Below are 26,435 nucleotides of genomic sequence, written 5' to 3' on the forward strand. Positions count from 1 at the left end.
TAACCTAACGGCAGTAAACACGGGAAGAGAAGATAACCACAGTATGAATTCTGTTGAGTTACTGAACGTAAAAAATACAGAAAAAAAAGGCAGGTGTACAAACCTCTATGTCGTGGATTCAAGTAATCCGTGCATAGCAGTTTTAAGAAAAGCGAACGGTGGTTTTAGGATCGATAGAAAAGGGTATTCAAATCTGTCTCTCTTGAGAAGTTCATCCACACTCTGTACAGTTCACTTGGGCGTTTCCATCTGGAATACTGTCTACATTGTCGATCACCGTCTTTAAGAAAAAAAAATGTTCTTAGAATAGTGAAAGTGCGGAGGCGAGCTACCCAAGGTGGTGATTACCGGACTGAGAAACACATCCTGTGGAAACCGGCTTGGACAACCTAGATCTATTTTGCTTCGAAAAGAGAAGGTTAAGAAGTGATCTAACGCAGGTAATCTAGATTTGTATTTCATTCCAAGGCAACTTTAATGTCTAGATCTGATTTCACTCGTAGCGCTGGAGGCAGACTTGTGGACAGGCGTCGTTGCTCTGAACGAGGCATAGGTCCTCTGTCTTGAACAGGATTTTTTGAACAAATGGAATGATGTACCCGGTGGTGTGCACGTGGGTGGTGTGCACGTGATATTCCCGCAACCCCGCACGTGGCGAACGGAGGGAGGTGGAGGGCCTTGCCCAGTGGCGACCGGGTGTAATGGCTGGGCAAGGTCATCTTTCCACACAGTCGCTGACCTTCCTTTACTTCGACCTTCCCCGCGTCGCTCGTATTCCTGGACCAACTCGCAGAACAACCGGCGATTTATTCAGCGATCGCGCGTGGACTAAACTGAGGAATAAATTGTTTATTCCGTCTTTTGACTTGCGGTACCTTCACTGCCGCTACACACAAAGTTCAGACCAGTGTACTCTCTTCTGTTTCTTCGCGGCAGTTAAGCTTGTAGTTAGATGGCGAAAAATGAGGGTATCAGATATTCCATATATATATATATATATATATATATATATATATATATATATATATATATATATATATATATATATATATCTTTTCTTTTAAACTATTCGCCATTTCCCGCGTTAGCGAGGTAGCATTAAGAACAGAGGACTGGGCCTTTGAGGGAATACCCTCACCTGGCCCAATTCTCTGTTCCTTCTTTTGGAAAATTAAAAAAAAAACGAGAGGGGAGGATTTCCAGCCCCCCGCTCCCTCCCCTTTTAGTCGCCTTCTACGACACGCAGGGAATACGTGGGAAGTATTCTTAATCCCCTATCCCCAGGGATAATATATATATATATATATATATATATATATATAGAGAGAGAGAGAGAGAGAGAGAGAGAGAGAGAGAGAGAATCGTCTAAGGTGCGAATGATATGCTACTCTGTACAATCCTTTCTAGAGAACCCTACATCATATACACACAGGCATATAACAAAATGATTGTACTATTTTTTCGTAAAATTACCTGAAAAATCATTGTCTAACCCTCCCCCCATCCCCCACCCCCCAGAAAAAAGAAAAAGAGAGATAGAAATGCTTTTGATACGCTGTCTTAGATAATGAAAAGATACCCGCATTTTCTTTGACATGCTTGCACTACAGTCTCACGTTTTCTTTACCCCCGCTAGTTTTTGAGATCATTAATGACCCTTAAAAAAAAAATCATGAATACTTTCTTAACTTAAAAATTGTCCAGTTATTTCAAAAGAAAAAGATAGTCGATGCATACACGACCTCCAGCACGCGTACAAACCCGAGAGAAACACTTAAAAAGACGTAAAGACAAACTTTATATAACTTTAATTTCATCACATTCCCATTTTTACTTTCTGACTCCCTGCCAGCCACATTATATCCTTCTCTTCACTCCTCCTTTGATAATTTGATAATTACGCGTCAAGGATGATCAGACATTATGGTCAATTGATTATTCACTTTTTATAAAAAAAAAAAAGGAAAAAAGAAATCCTTTGATCAAATGTCGTCTACATCGAGAGCTTCTCACAGATACATGCGTTTCAAAAGGGGGGACATTTTCTGAGCGCACATGTGTCTCGTCCAAAGCAGACAGGGATTAGAAGACAAAGATCTCGCTAAACATCGTCTTTGTTTTCTCTCTCATTATGTCCGCTCACGTCCCGCACTGACCGTAGGGCGGGGCCTGAAGGCCCAAGCGGGGCTTTGGCTAGCCAGCGACCCAGCCTGCAGCAGCCTAGCCTAGCCCCTAGCCTAGCCCCCTAGCCCCTAGCCAGCAGCGGGCGACCAAGGCACGAGGATATCTGACCGTTGCTCCAGCGCTCACGGAGTCGAGGCGGGGGAGGGCGGCCCCATGTGGGGGACCAGGGCACGTGAGTGTAGTCCTTCCCACCGCTCGTCCACATTTCTGTACCCTGTCGCTGCTACGGCCTCCACCACGTTTGCACACCCACCACTACTACTACCACCATCACCTCCACCGCCGCCGCCTCCACATACGGGGCATGTTCCCCTCGCCCTGCGTCCACTCTGGGGGAAAGGTGGAGTAGTTTTTCATCTGCTTCTGCCCATACAAACACTCACTACACTGGCTCCCCCACAATAAGATGTAGGATCATCTCGTTCACGCATTAATACACCTGGCTACGTGTCCCATTCTCGCCCATCTGTATACACCAGCCCCCCTGCAGTCACACACACCTGTCTCTCACACACCTTAACGCACCCCCTACATTCACACAAATGTCTGTCCTTCCCCCCTACACTCCACAGACCTATCTGCCATCACTCATACACCCGTCCACCACCCCCGTACATTCACATACCTGGCTTCCACTTGGGGAGGTGAATGAGAGGGTCTTGGAGATGACCCAGCACTAGTGGCAGAATCGATAGAGAAACTCCAGGAGTTGATGACAGAGTTTGGGAGAGGATGTGTGTAGAGGATGTTGAGAGTGTTGATGTGAATAAACTCAAGGTAATGGGTGTATCAGGGAGGGGGAGACTGAGTTGAATGGGAGAAGCTGGATGGAAGTGGAGTGATCTAGGTACCTGGGAGTGAACATAACAGCGGGTGGTGCCATGGGAAGCTGAAGTGAGTCGAAAGGTTGAAATAGGGACAGAAAAAAGGTCTTGGGTGCAATGAGGAGTGTGTGTGTGTGTGTGTGTGTGTGTGTGTGTGGAAGGAAAGGTCATTGTCTGCTAAGGCGAGGATGGGTATGTTTGAAGGTACGGCCTGTCTGACGGTGTCGTATGGATTCGTGTCTCGTTGCTCTTGAGTGCGACAGAGCAGAAGGAGGAGGAGGAGGACGTGGATGTGTTGGAAATGGAATGGCAATGGACAGTGTATGGGTTTGTCTCGCTCAGGCAAAATAGCCAGATAAGATAAGATGTCTTTATTGTCAAATTGCGTACGTGATACAAATTGGAATATCTTTCTGGCTAGAAGCTCCATTCAAGGTTGCGCATGGGCTTATCATTATCATTATCATCAGCAGTGACGATGATCAACGTGGGGAAGATAGCTTCGTGCCCCTTCTTGTCCCACCTCTTCGTTTAGTTCCCAAGATAAATCTCTTGACATCTGGAAGTGCTTAACGCTGTAGTCTACCTACCTTCTTAAATGCTTTTATTCTTGAGCTTCAAATATTTTATTCTATTGTGCACAACAATAGCAAGGGCTTTATCCACGACATCGTACATGCTCGCAGAACAAGTGGGGTTTTGAAACCTTTCGGCCAGTAGAGTGATTTCGTTTTTAACTCCCTATTTTCCACCACACCAACCCTGATGAGTTGGTGTGGTGGAACAGCTTGAAACACGAGCCGGTATATAAAGCTGGTGTGGTATCTACTCGTTATCAAGTTCCTATAATGCTAAGACTTCTGATTGGTCACTTGCAACCCCCTCATTCCTGAACAGTTATGTTTAACGAGCGACAGATCATCATTAGGCAGAAATTTTACTTTAATGGTGCAGTTGAAGAGCAGCCTTCAGCTTCCTGAACGGATCAAGTCCTGCCCGAATTATAAGACCCAGGTCGCGAGCGACGATTTACATACGACGTAAATGTATGTAAACGGGCCACTGCAAATCCCCACGAAAGAATCCGCAATGAGAACGAACCAGGAGAAAAAAAAATAGAAAGAAGCGACTTAACGTTTAGATTTCATCTGATTAAAAACAATGAAGGAACGAAAGCGGCTTAAAGCCCTCCTCCTCATAGTATCACTTACGATGGGTTGGGGGAAGGAGGAGAGAGAGAGAGGAGACCCATGGTGGGCGTCAAAGATGCCCCTCGAGATCCCTGAGATAAACAGACTTTTGCACTTGGTGTCGGTGTGAGAGGCGGAGGGATTAACATCTCGTCGGAGGGGTATTTAAGAGCTTTCCAAGATTGCCCGTCTTCTTATGTTGGCCGGTGCAACCGCTGGCCAGCCACCCACGCGAGCCAAGGGCGACTGAGGCGAGGCTGCTCTCCAGAGCTCCCTCCCTGTGTAGGGCGTTGAATAACCAACCCTTCACCTCCCTCTCTTAGCTCCCTGCTCCCTCCTCAAGCCGCCGTGTCCAGCTCCCTCACTAGTTCCCTCCAGTTGCAAGCACCAGAAGCTGAACTACCCCAAATTTAAGCGTTTCTGATCACTCTTCAACCACAATGACCTCCCCATTTCGCCTTAACAGCCAAGAAGAATATTCTGACGAATCGAAAATTTAATCCACGCTCATCAGATTAAAGGCTTCCTCATTTGCATTTAAGAAAAAAGATAAGCAATGTACCACGTTCACTAAACAGTCCACTTGTCTCATGGTCGGGATACGAACCCAAGATCAGCACTGGAGGCTCGGACAAAATTGCTCACTCTGACCTCGACACATTCTTGCGCCAGTGAAGGATAGCATGATGGCCAAGATCAAGACATCGACCCAGCGAGCAGGCAAGCGAATGTTAACCTACAGCAGATCCAACATTACCAAGCGAATGTTATCCTACAGCAGATCCAACATTACCAAATGACTTGTGTTTGATTTGTTGCAAGAATTGAATTCTTTTTATCCTTAACTCGTTCGTGACGACAATCAACCTACAGGAAATGATACCTTCATTATCTGTGGGGATATGCGATCACCCTGTATCCTCACTGCTTCAGAGGAGGGGGTCCCCATGAGTGTGGAGATCCTTCCCTGTAAAACACACACACACACACACACACACACACACACACACACACACACACACACACACACACACACACACACGGTAACACACAGAAACACTCGTATCTCACCTCTTGCAACACACAGCACACCAGCGGGGCCAGTAAGAGCCCTTGTGGGCTAATGATGGAGAAGTGTTGGAGATGATATCTCCACCAGAGACCCACCCTTCTCCTGGGCTAATGGTGGAGGAGTGTTGGAGATATTATCTCCACCAGAGACCTGCCCTTTCTCCAGGGCTAATGGTGGAGGAGTGTTGGAGATGGTATCTCCACCGGGGGACCCACCCCAGCGCCCTCATTGATATTACCACTTTCATAATGTCCAGCCAAGCAGGGCTGGCCACCCCGGCCCTTACATGGTACAATGATGTACAGGTTTGTGAAGAAATAATATGATCATCATAGATCCTTTTATGGGTCTACTAAAGCATGCAAGGCTGCGCCTCACGCAGGAGCAGGGGAATGGTGGACTCCTTTTGGAGAGAGAAGGTCCTCTACGATGTCCATGTACTCCGATCCATTCATTGGTTGTGATACAGGCTCTTCGTGAGCGGAGTCCGGTAACACCAAAAGTTGAGAAAGGCTGTGGGAAAAGACAAACGATGCGAGAGAATTCCAAAGCTCAGTTTTAAGAGAGAGAGAGAGAGAGAGAGAGAGAGAGAGAGAGAGAGAGAGAGAGAGAGAGAGAGAGAGAGAGAGAGAGAGAGAATGTCACAACGGTCAGTTCTGATATGGTTTGTCTTCGCAAGGAAACTAATGGAAGCTGCTAACTGACACCTGGTCCTTTATGGGGGTCGGGACACAAGCAGACAGCTCACCAGGGCGGTAGCCGGAGGAATAGCTGGAGGAGCGAGAGAGAGAGAGAGAGAGAGAGAGAGAGAGAGAGAGAGAGAGAGAGAGAGAGAGAGAGAGAGAGAGAGAGAGAGAGAAACAAGCCAACATGGCAGACAGGATGGAATGGCTACGAAAATTTGATAAAAGAGATGATTAAGTGGAAGGTCTTTAGATTTCACGCTGGCTTAGAGGGAGGTGGTAGACGAGCCACCCCAGATATGTATACAGAACCCCCCATACTACGGGGTGAGGGGGGAAATCAGACACCTTTTCGTATGGATTAAATGATCTAATGAAAATGAATCATGAGTCATATTCAATTAACATTCCTGACTGCAGTATTCGAACCGCTACCATTTGTATTGTAGCTGATATGTATATACACGCTTATTCGCTGTTTCCTACGTTACGGAGGTAGCGCTAGGAAACAGAGGAAGAAAGAGCCTCTGCTGACCAAGCCTCAGAAGATGAATCCTCTCTTGGTCCCTCCTCCTGGAAATATATACAGGAGGGGAGGACTTCCAGCACATCCAGAGTTCCCTGTTAGGGAAGGGAGGGATTGGCATGTTGATCTGGGCGGGTCTCTGGTGGAGATATCATCTCCAACACTCCTCCACCATTAGCCCGGGAGAAGAGCTGGGGGAGGGGGGGGGAGTGGGTGGTTCGTCTCTGGTGGAGATAGCATCTCCAACACTCCACCACCATCAACACTCTTACTGAACCTGGTGGTGAGGCGTGTGTTGAAGGAGGGGGTGTGGGAGAGGGACGATTAGCTGGGGCTATGGTGCGCCCCCGCCCACGCCTTCTTAGATCACGTGATGCCCTCCTGACACCAAGATTCGAACCGGTACGACTTGTGTGTGTGTGTGTGTGGAAGCTGGGGACGCTGGCCCATAGCGTAGTGTGGTTAGGATCATCCACTTACCTGTAATCAACGCACATTGACACGCGCGCGCGCGCAAGATCTCTTGATGATTCCGATAATTACCTTTCATTAACGTAGTGTTAGTCTTGAAAGGTATATTACTATGTAATCTCTTTGAGAATGAGTCATTATCTGATAATTTAGAGACCCCCCCTCATTTGCATAATGGCCGAGCTTAAAAGTATGAATTAGAAAATTTAGCTTTGGCGCACGACTGTCTGTCTGTCCACAATGACTTTGTGTCGTGGAACGCACGTCATACAGCCATTGACACGTCACCGTTGCTGGGTTAGCGCGTTCTTGCTCCTACGTTTTGGACGGATGGTCCAAAGGATGGCCTCCGGTCTTACGGAACGTCGCCCACACTTGTCCCTTACGACAGTCGGGCAGTGAGTGGGGGGGAAAAAGTAGGTGGTTGCAGAGAGTGCTAACCCAGTGCACAGCTGACGTCGTATGTCGAAGGGGTCTGAGATCTTGGGTCAGGGATTCGAGTGGTGACACTTGGGATCATGGCTGATACCTGGGGTAGTGAGGACTGAGGTTAAGCTACTGGATCCAGCAGCTGTGAGCCTTGAGTTGTGTCTTCGTCAACCTGTCCGTCTACGCAACTTGCATGCCGTCTGTGCGAAATGGAGATCCTGTCTGTCTGTTTACCCGTTCGTCTTTTTCTTCCGTCCAATCATCCATCATTCTGTCCATCCATCTATCGATCTCTCTGTTGATAGACATATCTAAAGAATGATCCCCTATTCCACTCTGCAGTACTGGTCTCTCTCTCTCTCTCTCTCTCTCTCTCTCTCTCTCTCTCTCTCTCTCTCTCTCTCTCTCTCTCTCTCTCTCTCTCTCCTCACCCTTGAAGAATGTAATCCAGCGTAATCCAAGATCCTTGTAACACGACGTTCCCACTTGGGTGTCAAGCACACAGAGGACCTCACTCACTCCGTCAAAATAATCGTGTCTTTACAGAAGAAATGTACGCAGTGTATACGAGATTAGCACGGCGTCCAGCACGCGCTGTGAGGGCGGGCTGTAATCCAGGCCGGAGTGTTTTCGATGATCTAGACTAATAAGAGATAACGACCCTTAACTACCATGTGTACAGACGACTCCAGATGACAGGAATACAGCAACGATCAGGTTCCTTATTTTAGGAGGGAGGAAGGGGGATATTTGTGTACCTTTACGATCCACGGGCAGATTAACATAGCTGGGTTGGTATTCTGGAGTGATGATAACCTAGGAGGGTAACCTAGCGAAATGTGGTTTGGTATGCTAGCATAATGATTACATAGGAGGGTTAGCCTAGCCTAATATAACCTAGGAGGCTGACCTAGCGAACTATGGCTGGTAATTTAGCATGATAATAACCTAGGAGGGTAACCTAGCGAACTATGGCTGGTAATTTAGCATGATAATAACCTAGGAGGGTAACCTAGCGAACTATGGCGGGTAATTTAGCATGATAATAACCTAGCGAAATATGGTTGGTAATCTAGCATCATGATAACCCAGGAAGGTAATCTTGCGAAATATGATAACATGGCACGATAACCTAGCACAAGAACGTTGCTCAGTAAGCAACAACCTGCCATGATAACCGATCGTGATAACATAGCATTCTACGTCCTAGAACCGTACAAAACAAGGAAACATCTTCATAAAAGAAGAAATATAACATCGCCTGTGTTGCTGTCGAGAAAAGAAAGAAAAAAAAATATTCGTCTTTTCCTTTTTCAGTAAAACGAAGACAAGTTTCCCACCAACGTTAATCACTTCGTTAAGTGCGCGTTAACTTTCGTAAGCAGGGGTGTAATTACCTCTCCATAAAACTAAGTAATGAATTAATCTTATCACCACGAGTCTCTTTAGAAATCACACACACACACACACACACACACACATATATATATATATATATATATATATATATATATATATATATATATATATATATATATATATATATATATATATGTATATATATATATATATATATATATATATATATATATATATATATATATATATATATATATATATATATATATTCTCGTAAGAACACTAGGGAACAAAAAATCACCTCAAGTCATCCATCATCATTACAGTCTCTTATTGCAGCCTCACTTATTTCACGTCTGTGATATGATCAGTTGCGATCAACCAAATTCCTTTTATTTACACAAGGTAGATAAAGATGATGTTCGATCAGCGCCTCTCTCTCTCTCTCTCTCTCTCTCTCTCTCTCTCTCTCTCTCTCTCTCTCTCTCTCTCTCTCTCTCTCTCTCTCTTTCTCAGTCTTGTTCGTTTAGCAGACTTCGTTAAGTTGGCATATCTTTTATTCTTCCTGTTCTCACGAACTGCGTTTTATCTCCACCGTTACGGGAATTGGGCATTCCTTCCTTCGTCAGCTCCGGATCGAAGTTACTGGGTGTTGTCTCGCTCACCAGGGCAAGTCGGGGATTTGAGATTCATTGAGCTTCCCCGTCATCCACGGCAAGTCGGGCCTTTTTAAGTTCTAGAGCTGTTCTTATCACCCAGAGCAAGTCTAGCCACTAAGTCACTCCTTAAAAAGCTAGCTGTTGCAGTCATTTTTCTTTTCTACATCAGGTTAAAGCTAACACCTTGAGTGAGCTGTCTCGCGTCCCACGGTAATTCAAAGCTTATAGGTTCTACAGCTGGCCACATCAACCACAGCACGTCAAAGCTTAAGCTCTAGATCTGCACCAGTAACTAACGTAGCTCAAACCTGTGCACGGCCCCATTACGACACTTCAACCCACTTCTTTTTTTCATTCAATATCTTGTTCGAAATCTTTGTAACTCTATCCACTGAAGTCAGATGGCTATTGCATTTCAACAGGGCTGACATTTTCTTAGGCAAATATTCTAAATATGACCTTTTGAACGTTGTAATTTTCTTCTTCCTTTTTCTATCACGTCATTGAACGTATCGGTATATATATTTTTTTCCAGAGAAGCTGAGACGCGCTTGAACACAGCCATTAGTTAATCTAACATGGCAGATTTAAGAGCATGACTTCGGGATCACGAGTCTGCTTCTACGAAGCCAGAGACGAGAGATTTGATCGCCCGCTTCACTAGTACCAGACATCAAGGTAAACTGGAGACTGCAGTTCGTTTCGTTAGATTCTTTATTGATAAATGGTCCGCGACATTCAAATTTTCTCGACGCTTGTTCATATACTCCGTCAAGAATAGCCGAAGGAATGAATTACGCTCTCTCTCTCTCTCTCTCTCTCTCTCTCTCTCTCTCTCTCTCTCTCTCTCTCTCTCTCTCTCTCTCTACCCAGATTAAGACCAAAACGTTCAAAGTGATCCCTCCTGGTGCATGTTTCCAGAGTGATCTGGCGAATCGTTATCACTCGGTAATCACCCTCCTTCTCTTCTGGTGGTACGACTGTCGACCCATCACGTGACTTGGGGAAGCGGGAGGTGTGGATTTAGAACACCCCCCTCTCACATCTGACTACCCTCATCAGTGACTCTGTACTTACCCCCTTCTCCCACACCCCCTTTACTCCCTCACTTCAACACCACCGCCAGACTCTCATGACAGATGCCTTGGTGTTACACTCGATCGCCCCCTTTTTTTCCAGGCAAGTTCAGACACGATCGTGAACAGCGACAAAAAAAGTAAAAAAAAAAGTTCAGTCGAAGTTCTTGTTCTTCTTCTGGTTCTGACACCTAAGTACAACCCACACCCACCCCTCCCCCCACCTCCTCCCACCCCTCGATCTGTTAACTAGATCGTTGAAGGTAATTACGTAAACGTAGCTATTGCTCAATCTTCAATCGGTTACATGTTACAACTTAATGCCATTGGTGTAGAAACCGTTAGGTCATACTTGAGGTGCCGAAGTATAGGACGTATCGAACTTGCGAACTTTTGAGTTCGATAAAGGAAACGTATTCATTATGATAACTCGTAAACGCGACTGATCGAAATTTATATCCTTTATCGAGTGTCTTCCAGATTCCAGTCGACTTAAAGGGGGTAAAAAAGAAACAATACAGAGCCAACCCCGCAACAAGCCAGTATGTAAATGACGGTCACCTAAGTACGGCGAACGGCAGCCACCCAGTTGGAACACCGACCTTACAAGATTATGACGCATCACTTTATTGCCCCCAAAAGTAACGGAAGAAGATTTTCAAGTTGGGTTAATGTCTGTAATTTCTGAGCTGCGGCATCAGATCCATCATAATGATCATGCGCAGTGGAACACTTGTTGAAGTATTTCCTCTGCAATTCATTTTCTTTTCCAGCCACGAAGAAAACGTTAACTAAATAAAAAGAACATCGCGCATAGTTTACGCCAAGGTTAGAGATTCTTTTTTTTTCTTTTCTCTCTCTCTCTCTCTCTCTCTCTCTCTCTCTCTCTCTCTCTCTCTCTCTCTCTCTCTCTCTCTCTGCCTCTCTCTCTGCCTCTCCTCCTTCCCCGCCGCCCGAGTTTCGTACAGTCTGGTTGAACGCTCACCAGCTTCGCTTCCCTAAGCCATTGGTCAAAGCAAGAACCACCGTACTACGGAAAGTGACCTTGAGAACATTACCCGCCAGTTTCCACTAAAATATTTAAAAAAAAAAAGAAAAGAAAGAAACGGAACTACAAACCGCGCCATCTGCAAGCAAAGCGAGGTATTTGAAAATGAGCTAACAGCCAAATTATACCCTGAATAAACTTGTCAAAGCCAGCCATCAACTCCCACAGAAGAGCAGTAAAGAAATTACAGAAAATTATAACTTAAATCATAACTTACAACAACCGAGTCATAACAAGAGACGAATTTCCACAAGAACAGTTCACAGACTACAATATGCATTTATAAAAAAAAGGGGAAAAAACTATAAACTCTGCGTTATCTATTTGCAATCCTCCGTATGTTTTCATGATACAAACTCCTCACACTAGGGCTGATCTGTGTTGAAGTGGTACTAAAGAAAAAAGAAGAAAAAAGAATTCTGTCGTCAAGTAATGGTTTTTTGTTTCGTTTGCAAGGTTCTTCACCCACATCGCTCGAATTTTGCTTCCACATATTAAGGGCGAAGGATTATACTCGTCCGGGGTAGAACACGACCAAAATTGCCTCCCAAGCAAGCATTAAGTAGTGCAGTGGCATACCTCCAAAAAACAACTTCGGGAGCGCCTCAGATGACCCACCATAGGTAACAAACCTCACCCAAGTGTAGAGAATATGAACGTTCCTCAAACACCACCTCAAAAGAAAAGAAAAAAAGGCCTAAGATAGCCTTCAAACAAGCCTCTTAAAATTCTTGTTGATGAGACCCAAACAAGGTATCACTGAAGCCTCGAAGAACATCAAGGAGACCGTGAAACTCCATAAGACAAGATTACCAGATTGTTTCAAAGAGAAAGTCCCAAAACATGTTCAGACGTCCACCTCTGGATCTGCCTTTAAACGAGCGCAAGGAGTCCTCAAAAGGAGGCGGAGGCATCTTTCAGACAAGCCTTCAGACTCTTAACCAGACCCAAAGGATTCTTCAAGCAAGCCGAAGATATCTTCGAAGCAAAGCAATCACCAATAACACGGGTTCCAAGCAACTTTATCATCATCTAACCAAACTTCAAATGAACTTTGTAGTTCAGACAACCTACAAACATATCCTTCATGCAGGCCCTAAATATTCCTGTCATAAGGGGTCAGTCCTCCTCTACCAAGGCTCCTGCACACGTCCTGCAGATGACGCTAAATGCATATTAAACTTCCTCAGAGCAACCCAAAACACCTTCCATAGAAGCCCAAAATACCCAGCAAGAGAACAGCTCCCAAAAACATTTTCTAAATGAAAACTTCCTCCGCACTAATCTCCAAAATAGGCTCCAAACTAACCTCCAAAATAGCCTCCAAACTAACCTCCAAAATAGCCTCCAAACTAACCTCCAAAATAGCCTCCAAACTAACCTCCAAAATAGCCTCCAAACTTACCTCCAAGTAGCCTCCAAACCACCCTCCAAAGTACCTCCAAATTATCCTCACCTCTTCCTCCCTTCCGTAACAGTCCCTCCTCACATCCTCCCTCCTGCCTGTACACTCCGGCCTGCCGCTGCGTTAACGCCGTCTTCGAGTGGCCTCAGCCTTGGCTCTTTGTGGTCAGTGTGTGTGATGGCGGCCAATTGCGTTAGAGGGTGCGAACTATTGATTTGGCGATTGGGTCGTTCATTAGTTGGGGGAAAGGGGAGGTGGTACTGAGAGGGAAGGGAAGGGAGGGGAAATGGCGCTACTCTCTCGTCATCAGATGGATTTTCAAGCTGTTTGTGTCCGTAGTCAGCGCCTTTTGCTATACTGGCCACCTTCCCAATCGAAGCCGGACCCCTCCTCCACTTTATGATTAATTGAGGGATTGACATATAACGATTAAACAGCGATTAATCATTATTGCACGGCCTTCCTTGGAGACGAGAACACACACTCTAACCTAATCTAGCCAAGCCTAACTTAGCGAATTTACTTCCTAACTTACAACCTAACTGCAACTCAAACTTAAAATGACCTTAACTCCCCCAAACAACCTAATATGGAACGAAAGTGACCTGACCTTACCGTACCCGACCTCTCCTATTCCCGAACCTCGTACAGTAAAGGTAAAACAAATCTAACCATTGGGCTTTGAAGTAACGAGCTATCGGGGATGCGAACCCACAGCTCTGTCTGTAAACAAAGAGTTTCTGCAAGATGATGATTCCTCAGCACAACATGCGGTATACTGTTAGTAAAGAACGTATATATATATATATGTATATATATATATATATATATATATATATATATATATATATATATATATATATATATATATATCCAATGTATATACACGTTTAGTCACCTCAGATCAAGCTGGTATACACGACGGGTCTCCAAAACCAACACATCGTTTAAGAAACACTTGCTCAAAACCTCCCCCTTTACACGTGTACGTCATCGGACTAAACCTCCCACACCGTAATGGAATGGAGAGCAGCCCATGTGTCGTCCACCGATGACGGAGGAACGGTCGTAGTAGGCCGAGGTCTTTCATCTACTGAAGGGGATGTATCATTCATAACATCCTTAGCAATGGCCCGGCGAACATCCCTGTGGGGGGAAATACCTTGTATGTCGCTTGACACTATCATCTGTCAGGTGACGGTAGATAAACGAGTTCATAGTTACACAGCCAGACTTTGGCGGGTTCACTCGATGCACAGACGTGTGAGGCGTTTTGATGTATGTATATGTCCACATTTCCCAGTTACTGGAAGCGGCGCAGCTTTGGGCTGCAGGGGCTCTGATCAAAGTCCTGGGTAACACCAGGAAGAACCAGAAAAATTGGTCCTGGGTTAATTATAAAGTGAATAAATGGATTATTAAGGGATGTGAATCGTGTGAATGAATGAATTATTAAGGGATGGAAAGGCGAAAATAGCGATGCTCTTTCTTTCCTCACTCTCTCTCTATGGGGGTACCCTCATGCGATGCTCTTTTCCTCATTCTAAATGAGGGTAGGGGATGTCCCCGACGTACTTCCTCCAGAAGCTAGTATATGAGGAGTGGGTGCTCCCCTCCCCCTGTAGCCTCCTCCGCCACCACCGCCTCCGTCAGGAGGGAGGGGAGCGGAGACGGGCGCCGTAACTCACAACAACGGCCACCAATTATTAGTTTTCCATTTACTTTCAGCCAGTGTTTGTGGCAAACATACGAGAGACGTCGTCTCCTCCCGGCCCCCTGAACCTCTCTCTCTCTCTCTCTCTCTCTCTCTCTCTCTCTCTCTCTCTCTCTCTCTCTCTACTTTATCTCCTCCCTCCCTCCCTCCCTCCCTCCGCCACCACTTCAGAGATTTTTCGAGGTGTATTTATGCAGCTTATTCAGCCCCACCTTTTTCCCGCCATCAATTCTAAGAGTTCAGAGAAGTATCTTTAGCTCAGCTCGTCGCGCGCTGGTCGTTGTTTTCTGACATTATTTTGTCGACTGGGATTCTGTTGCCTTCTTTCTTTTGTTGTTGTTGGTCTTACGAAAAGCACGAATATAAAGATTCGTGCTTCCGAAGGTCTTTTTCGTGAAGTGATAGCTTATTTTCATCAGGGGTGACTTCCGTGCTGTAAATTTTCGCTGTGAATTCAAATCGACCGAAGAGAAATGTAAGGTAGGATGCAAAATATCCTCTATAAAGCTGTGCTCTAAGTGTGATGTCCTTGTTCCACCTTGAATGAAGGTAGAGGCGAACGAATTACCTCCAAAGCATTATATTACGCCCGTTGGAAAATGAAAATCCTTTTAGAATAGTTACCCTGTTCTGTGTTGCAATCACGTAAATATCACATTTTCTTTTTCGTTCTTAAAGCTGTAAATATCTGAGTGAGAATAAAAAGGTGTCCTCTATATACATGTTATTAAAGATGTGATAGATTCTTTTTACAGATGTTCGAAAATCTTATACATTATATTACAAACGTGTATTTTACCGACAAAAGTAATAATTCCCTTGATACTTGCCTCTTAGTAGCTCCTGTGAACTTGGGTTTCGTGTCTCAGACCTTATTGGTTCAGGCGTCTCGAAGCAACTCGGGTTTGGTATGTTAGATCCCCGTTCGTTCAGGCGTCTCGAAGCTGTTCGGGTTCGATGCATCAGAACCCGTTGGTTCAGACGTCTCGATGCTGTTCCGGAACTCTAAACATTACCGCGGCTACATACATGCATGACATTGTGTTCTCTCAGGTTTCGAGATAGAAGGTTCACTTAATGGCTCCTCGATACCCCAGTTTGAGCTAATGTACCATCAATTGGGACGGACGAATCAGCGATACACTACGCTAAACTTCGTCGTAGAGAGCGCAGTTCCTTTAGTTGAAACAATTCTTGAGGTTATTACGACTGTTTCTGAAACCTGATTTAATGGCGACGGAAAAAGATATAGCATCGACTGTCTGTATTAACTACAGTGGATTGCTGAGCCTAAAATGTTGTACAGGTTTAATCTATCTAACAAAGTTGTTGGTCCATATAACTTTAGGCATTACTTCACTACATTGCTGCAGTAAGATAGCATATATCTATCTATCCATCTGTTTGTTTGTCTATCGAATTCCACCTATATCTTTTGTGGAGGAAAAGAAGTGCAATCCCATCAAGGAAAGGAAACCATCATTTCCCAGGTACTGATGGTAGCGCAACCTCGCTAATGTGGTTGGATTAGAGAATAGAATCGTATATCATTTCCGACACCCTCTCAGTACAATCGTCGTGGCGTCAACTGATGCGATACACGATCTTGATCGCATTCCACTTGACGTAGCGAAGGCCACGTCGATCATCACAAGCTAAAGGTCGATTGATTGATTGCAGTTCCTTGATTTGCATGCAAGGAACTACACTTGGAGAGGCAGCAGCAACATCGACCGACCTTGGAGAAGTTATACTCCATCCTTGCCGTCCCGACTCCTTCAGGACGAGGGTACGACCCCTTGAGTGTGAGAGTACGACCTTTAAGAATCACATAACGCAGATGAAGCCCAAACTGGATGTTGATAAACTCAGTCATTGGTTGCTTGAAGTCCTTCTTCCACTCCCTCCTTCCTGAAGCACGTCCCAGCAGCGGACATTATGCAGTATAAATCGATAATCATAGGACTTCATCGTCATCTGTGTATATATACACACACATACACACACACCTCTGTTTCTACAGTACAGGTGTGGCTCCCTTTCTCCCTCCCTCCCTTCCTTCCCCATACACCTGTGAGAGCGATGGTGCCACGTCTCGTCATTTTCCCCTTCTCTTCTTCCCTAACCTTCGGTGTGTGCGATGCGCCGGTGCCACGTCTAGAGGGTTGGGTGTGGAACTTGAATGGCGAATTAGGTATCACGGGATGGAGGCGTTTGTGTGAGGTGGTGTGGGATGGGCCGAGGGTATTGTTTGGTAATGAGGGTGGTGTCTGTGGCTCGTAATGGGTACGACACGAAGCTTTTACGTCGCTCTTGCATATGGATAAAGATTTCTGTCCCTTTTTTTTGTCTCTCTCTCTCTCTCTCTCTCTCTCTCTCTCTCTCTCTCTCTCTCTCTCTCTCTCTCTCTCTCTCTCTCATAGAATGATTATCAGCTCCTATAACTTTTTCGACGAGACCGTGTACTCCTTGTCGCCAAATGACGGTATACCAGAGCCAAACCTGTCTTCGATTTGGAGTCCGGTAGTCCCTGTAGGCTCTTATAAACACTTAACGGTGACCAAACGTACACACCGAGATGAACCGACAGGCACTAAACGACGACCCCCCACACAAGCCAATCAGTCCAACTCCAGTCCAAAAGAGATACACCCGTTTGAAACTATATTCCCCAGGCATGCACGAGTCATCCTTTCTCCACTGCGATCTGGATACCACCACCCATTATATCACAAGACCCTCCATGACCAAGATGCAAAACCTACCCCCCCCCTCACATCTCCAGTACCCACCACACACACAACACCACCACACGTTCTAACTAGTGGTTCGAGATCATTCTTGCGGGAACTGCACAGAAAAGGGGACCCCCTAGGGTAGAAAATCGATTAAAAGAAGAAAGTATCTTTTTAAATCGTCTGCATGTAACTCAGTACCCAGTCTACTCCTCTCCACCTCTCCTACTTCACTTCCCTCCAAAAATATCCACCCCCTCCCCTCTTAAAGTCCCCGACCGCCCCCCCTGCCCCCTCTCCCCCTTACCCAACTACACCCTATCTCCCCCCTCCCTCTCCTCCCCCCTCCTCTACCACGCGACCGAGAGAGCACAGTATATGGATAGTAATCGCCCACCGGAAAATTGTAGACGTCGTAATTAACTCTACCGAAGCACCAGGTAATAATGACCAGAGGCGTCGGTGTTAAGATCCCGCCGCTCACTCATCCTAAGCCCCCCTGGGAGCGCCCCGTGCACCCCCTCTGGCATGTTTATTGCCAGACAAATTTCGAAGATAACTTGAGGTGGATTGAGCGGCTGTGTATCCAGTCGATTTTTACGATTGCGTCGGGAGGAGGGAAGGAGGGAAAGGGAGAGGGGGTCTGTAAATCAACCACCGAGACTCGGGTGTCGATTGCCAGCGGAGCCCGAAAAAAAAAAGAAGTGTGGGAAGAAAAAAAAAGGAAGATAATAGGCCAATATTTCCATCAGCCATTGTCGACCCGCTGACGAGCCGGAGTCGCTTTAGTGGCTGTCGATCCTTCAACTATCCTTCAACTGGTTTGTAGTGGAGAGGCGTCTCCCGCCAGACCTTTAGGCCAAGCGGCTAATTACCACACAAAGGCGAAATCCTGAGAGGACGCTGCAGATCGCCATTCAACCGCGATTTAAGACAGCGTCCGGAAAGATTCGTCGAATACGAAGAAAAAAAAAAAGAAAAAAGGATTTTGACTTCATTAATGAAGAGATATGACTTTGCTGGTTCCTAGATAAGGTTAACGGAGGTGGTTCGATTCCTGTAGTTAATGAGGCGAAGGCAGACGCAAGGATACACACGGACAAGACCCACTTCGCTATCACTACCCTTTTTGGGGATGGTCGATGACTGGGGGTATGTGGCTTAATGAAGTCTGACTCTTGGTCGTTCTTGCCTCTCTCTCTCTCTCTCTCTCTCTCTCTCTCTCTCTCTCTCTCTCTCTCTCTCTCTCTCTCTCTCTCTCTCTCCTTTAAAAAGGTATTTTGTAGATCAAGTTTTTAGACGGACGTTTGAGACTAGCTAGCAGCTTACAGGGGTGAGGTGGCCTGATTAAGGGCTGGGGGGAAGAGGGAGTTTAGGGACCTGTATACTCCCATGTTCTTTCGCTGACGCAAGTAAGTCCCTCCTGATGGTAGAAATCTCGTGGTTGGTACTCGTAGGTAGTTGGGTAGGTAGGTCGGTACTCTCTCTCTCTCTCTCTCTCTCTCTCTCTCTCTCTCTCTCTCTAAGGGCTTTTAATCTAACTGCAATAGATGGAAATATAAACATCACGAGACTGTTAACGTATTAAAGACAGATATACTGAGAGAGAGAGAGAGAGAGAGAGAGAGAGAGAGAGAGAGAGAGAGAGAGAGAGAGAGAGAGAGATTAATGTGGACAAAAATACAAGACTGTGAAAGACACACAAAGCTGACAAAAATTCAAGGTGCAACAGAATTTCGTGGACATATATAATCATGAATGATTCTCTTCTTCCCTTAAGTCAAATGTAATCGCTCAGTGCAAATTATTTCGTCCAACCCAACCCGACGTGACTACGTATATTTCCTGTACTGCAAAAGAAAAATGTGGTTTAAACGAAGCTGTGGGAAACGAGAGGTGGGTTAACGAGACACTTAATGACTGAGTAGTGAGAGGAGCCGTTGCATTTCTCAGCTGTGAGGGTGAGAACATTTACACACAATAATATAGTAATAAATTAACACTAATTGCCTTCCCTTACTGCCTCCTCCTTTTGTGACTCTCCCTCCTCCTCCTTCGGTGACCCCTCCTACTCTTCCTCCTCCTCCTCCTCCTCCTCCTGTGACCCCCCTCCTTCTCCTCCTCCTTCAGTGACCTCTCCTCCTCTTCTTCCTCCTCCTCCTCCTCCTCTTCCTGTGACCCCATCCTTCTCCTCCTCCTAACGTCCGTAAATCTGACCACCACCTGACCTAGCTGGCTGGAGAGCTTGACCCTTCCTCTACCAATCACCTTCTCTTATAATGACCGACCTTTGATTGAACTCAAGTACCCTACTTCCCCCCTCCCCTCTCTCCCTCTCTCCCTAATCAAACGTGGCACCATACCAGTTCCAATTCTTCCCTCAATGCAGACCCCATTCTCCACACCACGTAGCACTCTGCTCTCTCTCTCTCTCTCTCTCTCTCTCTCTCTCTCTCTCTCTCTCTCTCTCTCTCTCTCTCTCTCTCTCTCTCTCCCCGCCCCCACCAGCGTCCTTCTCCCGTCCTCCCTCCCCGCGACCTTTCTCTCTCTGTGATGATGACCAAATTTCATCTACTTCGTCCCATTCCACACGACGCCCGCCCTTCCCTTTTTCTCTTTTCCTCTCCGACTGAATCTGGTCAAGGCTCTCTCTCCAGGAGTTCGACGTTGTTCATCGTTGGACCATAGGTGGTCATGTGGTAATTTGGAGGGTTTTTGTCTCGCCTCTGCTCTCTCTCTCTCTCTCTCTCTCTCTCTCTCTCTCTCTCTCTCTCTCTCTCTCTCTCTCTGCTGATGGCCTCTGCGCTCCTGTTTCCCTTCCACTTTCATGATTGGATTGGAGTTCTTGTATTCAGTTCATAATCATCGGAACCTTTGACACTGTCTCTCCTGCATTTTCCCCCGGAACGGAGCCAAAGAACCTCGAATATACAGACAGTGGATCCAAGAGAAACTGACCAGAAACTGAATGAAGAGCAGTGGATCCTTGGGTTGTAGATTCAAGAGCAGTAGATCCGACTGGTGGACACTACGAACTTGTATAAGATAGACTTGAAGACGTTATAGAAAAGAAGGCAAGTAATGTGTGGATACACAGTTGGAGTTCATACCCGTCGCACCATGATTTTTCTCATCGGAGAAAAATGATGACAAATAGAACGTGAAAAAGGAAGTGGGGAAAGAATAGGTGGAAAGGAACAAACCATGATGGACAAACAGGTCCTGAAGGGATGAAAAAAGGTCACGGTGGAGAAACATGACCTGAAGTGTTTAAAAGACCTGAAGGAAAGAGGATCTGAGGGAGAGGAACAGGACATGGGATACATAAACGGAACCTTGGTGGAACGAGGCTTGGATGAGGCAGACCCACCCTCAACACACACACACACACACACACACACACACACACACACACACCCGAGGGAGAAGAAGGACCTGAAAGTGAGACGGGAAGTGAAGTGAAGTGTAGAACTTGGAAGAGAGGGATGTCAGACACGACGCAAGAGAGAGAGAGAGAGAGAGAGAGAGAGAGGACCTGAAGGAGGAACAGGACTGTATAGATGAGGGAGGGACGACAAAGCCTATACGAGAGGGAGAGGGAGCGGGAGGAGGAGGGTGAGGTTCAGGCAAACATCACAGCAACATCTCGATGACACCACGGATCCCAGCCACACACTTGTCAGTGTCCACACGAGACAATGGCATCCTCACTCTTACTTTCATCCATTCTTCGCCAACCCTGCGACCATATAGTCTTAAACCTTACCTCCTCCCTCCCTCCCCACCTTCCCTACATCTCGCCCAGACCATCCCTTCCCTCTATCTCTCCCCAGATCTTCCCTCTCCAAGACTCTTGTCCCGTTCAGAAATAGTAGCAGTGTTAAGAAAGAGCGAGAGCGAGAGAGAGAGAGAGAGAGAGAGAGAGAGAGAGAGAGAGAGAGAGAGAGAGAGGAGAGAGAGAGAGAGAGAGGTCCGCTGAGCTGAGCAGGAAGGGAAGCGAGCGCGACCTTGCAAGAGACAGAAGACTTCAGTTTGAAGCCATCATCGCCCGGCTATTCTCGGGTCTGAATCACGGTTTCCATAACACTTACCCGAGGCCGTTACAGGTGTCCGCTGTTCTCCTTAGGGTCAAGGAGGTCTTATGAATCTCTCTCTCTCTCTCTCTCTCTCTCTCTCTCTCTCTGAGATTTGGGAAGTCTTCGGCGTCTGAGTTCCTCCTCCTCCGCCGCCGCCACCGCCACAGGTGGAGACAACCTTGCTAAGGCACGAAGTTCCTCATTACTCACAGCAAATCTACTCACAATCTCAGATTTTTTTTTGAGTCGATTTTATAAAAATTTATTTTCCATCGAAAGTCAATGTCCCGTTACCGTGGAATTGTCCCGAGTTAAAAAGAATATGTATTTTACACTTACGTTGCATATTGATTCTTGTAGACCCAAAATACTAAAAAAGAATTACTTATTTCTGATTTGAAATATTCGTATATCATCTTTCTATACTGAAATATATCATTTTCCTGCACTAAAATATTCGCATATAACTTTTCTATATTAAGATAGTTGTCGTGTACCATTTTTTTTTTCTTTCTTTTATACTGAAAGAATCGTATATCAATTTTCTCCTGCGTTGCCTCAAACAGCGATATATCAACCGGTCGCTAACTGCTGTTAGTGAAGCGACCATTACTGTCAGTGATTGATGATGAAGACTTCGTCTATGAGAAACAAATACCGAGGGAAAATTCTTCGTGAATGATGAGCACCACGAGATATATATGACTGGCATGCACCAAGGGAAGTGTCTGACCGGCATGCACGAGAAAGACGCACACACACACACACACACACACACACACACACACACACACACGATTGACTGGTTCGAGGAGAGAGCGAGAGATTTGCAAAGTTTTCGCGAATATGCATGGCATACGAGTGCCATGGGAATTCTCTTCACCAACATAGATATCCCTCTCTCTCTCTCTCTCTCTCTCTCTCTCTCTCTCTCTCTCTCTCTCTCTCTCTCTCTCTCTCTCTCTCTCTCTCTGACACCCCCCCCCCACACACACATAAGACATCACCTCCTCCACCAAACCCCGTAAATCACCGTGGGTACAGGTGGAGCATAGCACGTGACAAGTTGCTTGGCTGTAGGTGAGAAGGGAGGGCGTCTCTCTCTCTCTCTCTCTCTCTCTCTCTCTCTCTCTCTCTCTCTCTCTCTCTCTCTCTCTCTCTCTCTCTCTCTCTCTAGGTAGGGAGGGAGAGAGAGGGGGGTTGGATGATGGGAGAGGCGGGGGTGCTCTGTCATAAGCCACAATTAGCGAGGTGCCACTTTTTGGACGAATGGAGACAGATCTGCAGCGAGATGGCAGGGGAGGTGCAGATTACGTAGAGGGGAAAAAAGAGAAGGAGAAAGAAAGAGAGAGAGTGAGTGAGGGAGGGAGGAAGGGGAGGGGTAAGAGAGGAGGGGAAAGAGGGGTATGAGTTGAGTGGCGAGTCGTGGTTGGGAGTGGGACGGGAGGCAGCGGCGAGGGTCGTGTTACTCCCTGGGCTGGGGAGCGGACGAGGGAGGAGAGAGAGAGAGAGAGAGAGAGAGAGAGAGAGAGAGAGAGAGAGAGAGAGAGAGACAGACAGACAGACAGACGCTAAGACAGATTAACAGACAGATGAACCAGACAAACAGAGAGACAGAAACAGAGTGCGACACACACACACACACACACACACACACACACACACACACACACACACACACAGAGCCGTATGAAGCCGGGAGCCACACTCAAGCAGAGCCATGGGGGGTGGGGGTGGGGGGGGGAGGATACAGAGCCAAGTGTGATTTAACGACGTGTTTAAACGTCAGCAATTATCACCGGACTCCTTTTTCTTTTTAGCCTCTTTCATTCCACACTCGTCCAAGTGATGTTCCTTTTTATACATTTCATTCATCCATGGTTCTGCACGAGACCGTTCGGGCATTTAGTCATGATTTCCATACACCGAAGGATGTGTGTGTGACTATCGGTTGGTCATGTATTGGAAAAAGAAGTTTAGTGTGAAAAGAAAATGAATGAAGGTTTTCATCTTTCATTGTTTCGTAGATGAAGACGAAATCCCTCGAAGTCCTTTATCAGTTATTCGAACCTTAGATCCGCTGTTCTTATAGTTTTATTGAGTCTTTAATACCTTCCATCTGTCGTGTTATGCATCTTTACTGGACTTTATTATCTTTAGTCTACCAGTCATAATGCATCTTTAGTGATCTTTAATACATCAAATATAACACTGTAATCTTCTATTCGCGGACTATATCAGGTCGCACAATACTCGTGTGAGTCTCATTTGTTTCTGTTAATCTTGTAAATACTTTACAGTGCCGTTCTTTACCTTTAAGATCACTGTTTATGTTACAATCATAGTTCTGTTGTGGTATCGTATTTACCACATATTCCTAACTGCTTGAGTCGTGTTATTCCAGTGGTTTAAGTTATATGAATTCATTGCAAAATGTAACGTTAGATATTACCCCTTATCGGCTTCAGTCCCGATATGTGGGTTGACTCAAAATATACTCTTGGGTATTTTATATATATATCGGTTTCAGCCCGATTTTGTTCTGCTTTGTAAGATTCAGATGTGAAGGAATGTATTCAAGGAGAAAGATTTGATACAGGTGGAAATAACTCCCAGTGGAATAACACACACACACACACACACACACACACACACACATACACACACACACATACACACACACACATACACACACACATACACACACACACATACACACACACACACACACACACACACACACACACACACACACACAAAGTAGATTAAGAGGGAAGGAATCATCAGCAGACAGATACAGCCTGAAATGAGAGAATTATGCATCGGTTGAGATATATATATTCCATCCATTATGACTCACAAGCGTATGGAATTCATCAGGAGAACCGACCTTCAGTATCACAAGCAGAGACGAGAGGGAATACGTCAGCAGGTGTATCGTCGACCCAGCAGTAGCCACAAGCAGATGACAAGCAGGCAGAAGAACGGTTGAGATGCAACGAAAGAGTAGGAGATACAGCCAAGCAGAAGGTCCTGCCAGCAGAAGACACCACCCAAGCAGAAGGTCCTGCCAGCAGAAGACACCACCCAAGCAGAAGGACCTGCCAGCAGAAGACACAACCCAAGCAGAAGGACCTGCCAGCAGAAGATACAGCCAAGCAGAAGGTCCTGCCAGCAGAAGTACACAACCCAAGAGCCGCCCAGCCCAGCAGGAGAGCCAGACAGAGAGCCACTGGTGGGGGGAGGGGGTTGTGGGGGGGGGGGGAGCTGGGGGGCCGGAAGAGCAAGCATGAAGGCGTCGCTGTGTGAGACACTCCCCCTTCCCCCTCCCTCCCTCCCTCCCTCCTCCTCCAACATCTCCACCCTGGCTAATGATAATTCCGGGACAAGCCACCAACCTACCACGCCGTGTTGGCTGGTGGCGTAACATGATCATGATGGAGCGGAGTGGCTCTCTCTCTCTCTCTCTCTCTCTCTCTCTCTCTCTCTCTCTCTCTCTCTCTCTCTCTCTCTCTCTCGTGTCCCCCGAGCTGCAGCCAGCAGCTAGGGAGGGGGGATGATGCGAGGGGGGAGGAGGGGGGTCTTTGCTTCTGCTTTGGGGGGTGGAGGGGAAAGAGGTTGAGGAAGTTCTCATAGGTGATCTGGGGTGATGCTGGAAGACAGAGGGTGGTGATCGGGAAGTGTGGTGCGGCTCGGTCATTGGGTTTACGATGTTATGGAGAGAACACACACACACACACACACACACACACACACACACACACACACACACACACAAATTGGTTCATGCTCCATGGCATCCCACAAGCAACAGCAAGCACTGGGGGTTCCTTCCTCTGCACAGAATTTTCACCCGTCACATTCACCGTCACACAGACACACAGGTACAGAACACGTGAACCCGGCCACTGATCTTTGACCCTTCTCGACCTCCCAGTGTATTGAACCGAAGACGTCTTATATATATATATATATATATATATATATATATATATATATATATATATATATATATCGTACGATAATAATTCTAATATCAGTATATGATACAGTGACACAGGCAGAGGTAAATAGTCATTTACAATGTAAACACCGGAAGGGTATTCTCGTAAATAACACAGTGTCTTTAGGAATGATTTTCATTCATCATGTCCACCTGAATGAACCGTGGTTGCACGTCGGATGGCAATGTTTCCCACGGTGATGCCAGTATTCCCACGCTGGATTCAATGTTCCCACGGTGATCATACCACAAGGTAAAAGAAAGAATTGTCGCAGAAATGTATATATATATATATATATATATATATATATATATATATATATATATATATATATATATATATATATATATATATATTTATATATATTCATTTATCTGAGTAAAGTGTGTGGGGTCTTGTTACCGGGTGACGACAGGTCGGATGAGGTCAGAAATGGGGTCGGTGATTAACATGCACCAGTTGTGAGTTGTTGAAATGCTCGTGTTGTTGCTTGTATATTGGAGAGGCAAGGGTTGTTCCGTCCAGCAGCGTCTTCTAAACGATTAGATTTCTCTCTCTCTCTCTCTCTCTCTCTCTCTCTCTCTCTCTCTCTCTCTCTCTCTCTCTCTCTCTCTCTCCAAAATCATCGTTCTTCATCATATTACGTCATATCTCTTCGATTCTGCCATCCTCTCTCCCCCATTATCTCTCTCTTTCTCTCTCTCCCCCTTTAACCAACCTACCTCACCACCTTATCTCCCACTCCGCCATTAGTTTGTGCTTCATCCTAACACGTCAAGTCTTACCTTCCTATTTCCTCATTGTAACTCGCCTCCTCATTGTAACTCACCTCCTCATTGTAACTCACCTCCTCATTGTAACTCACCTCCTCATTGTAACTCGCCTCCTCATTGTAACTCACCTCCTCATTGTAACTCACCTCCTCATTGTAACTCGCCTCCTCATTGTAACTCGCCTCCTCATTGTAACTCACCTCCTCA

The sequence above is a fragment of the Panulirus ornatus genome, chromosome 15 (assembly GCF_036320965.1).
Source record: "Panulirus ornatus isolate Po-2019 chromosome 15, ASM3632096v1, whole genome shotgun sequence".
Lineage (NCBI taxonomy): Eukaryota > Metazoa > Arthropoda > Malacostraca > Decapoda > Palinuridae > Panulirus > Panulirus ornatus.